The sequence below is a fragment of the Myotis davidii genome, unplaced genomic scaffold (assembly GCF_000327345.1).
Source record: "Myotis davidii unplaced genomic scaffold, ASM32734v1 scaffold609, whole genome shotgun sequence".
Lineage (NCBI taxonomy): Eukaryota > Metazoa > Chordata > Mammalia > Chiroptera > Vespertilionidae > Myotis > Myotis davidii.
Genome location: NW_006300164.1, coordinates 684640 through 685785, shown reverse-complemented (window position 1 = coordinate 685785; position 1146 = coordinate 684640).

Here is a 1146-nt window from a genome sequence, read left to right as displayed (position 1 = left end):
CCCAAGGTCCCCTGGCCCAGGGTGCCAGCCACATTGCCCACTCCGACCACAGTCCCGGAGCCCGGTGTGCAGCCTGGAGCTGGTCGGGGCATGTGCTGGCCGGGCCAGGCTGCTCTGGGCTTCTGGCAGCCCCAGTCCACTCGGGGAGGGGCCAGCGACAATAAAGAAACACAAGACGAGGATGGCACGTGTCACCCGTGGGAAGCTCAGGGCCCCACGGATCTGCCACCCCAGCCACACAGGCCTCCTTGTCCCTCCAGGGATCAGCCCGCGCCGCCTCAAGGCCTCACACTCCCTCCGCCTGAGCCGCCCTTCCCTGCAAACTCTGCCCACTCCCCCGTCCCTCCAACCCCCGCTCAATGCCTTCGAATCAGAGGGCCTTCCCTGACCCCCAAAAGACCCAGTGGCTGGACAGCAGGGGCGAAGTCAGCAACCTGGCCAGGGGGTTGAAGATGCCCCATTCTCAGGCCCGGTCTGCTTGGTGACGGGGATTCCCTCTGCCAGGCGGCTGGTGGCAGCAAGGGAGCCCCCCAGCCCTGTAGCTTGGCAGCCCTGTGGCAGGCAGCTGAATGATAAGGGAGGCTGGGGTGCCGACAGAAACCCCAACAGCTCGAGCAGCTGTGATAGGAGATCAGGACTTGTCCCTGCCCCAGGTGGGGCAGGAAACTCCCCTCCCCTGGCAGTGGCTTGTGGGAAAGGCCTGCCAGTGACTTCCGGCCCTGACCTAACGCACCCCATGTGCTGACCGGGGAGAAGGAAGTGTCCTCAGCCCAGAGGGTGGGGGGGGGGTGAGGGATTGTGCCCGCCACCTGCCCCAGCTGCCCCAACTCCCACTTCATAGAAGGAGCTGGGAGGGGCTGGGCGCTGCAGCTCCCCACCCCCAGGACTGCCCTTCAGTGCACGTGTGACCTCTGTGTGCACCCCAGATGCTGGCCATGGCATGACCCACCCTTCCGGGGCACAAGTGGGAAACGGAGGCCGGGCAGGGGCATCAGAGCCACTGCTGGCTCCCAGGGTGCAGGGGCTGGTCTGCCCTCTTCTGCCCCCTGTTGGCCACCTGGGGAATTGCCCCTGCAACCTCCCCAGCCGGCGCAGGCTGCACCCCGACCTGCAGGCGCCAGACCACCCCTGCGGACTGACTCGCGG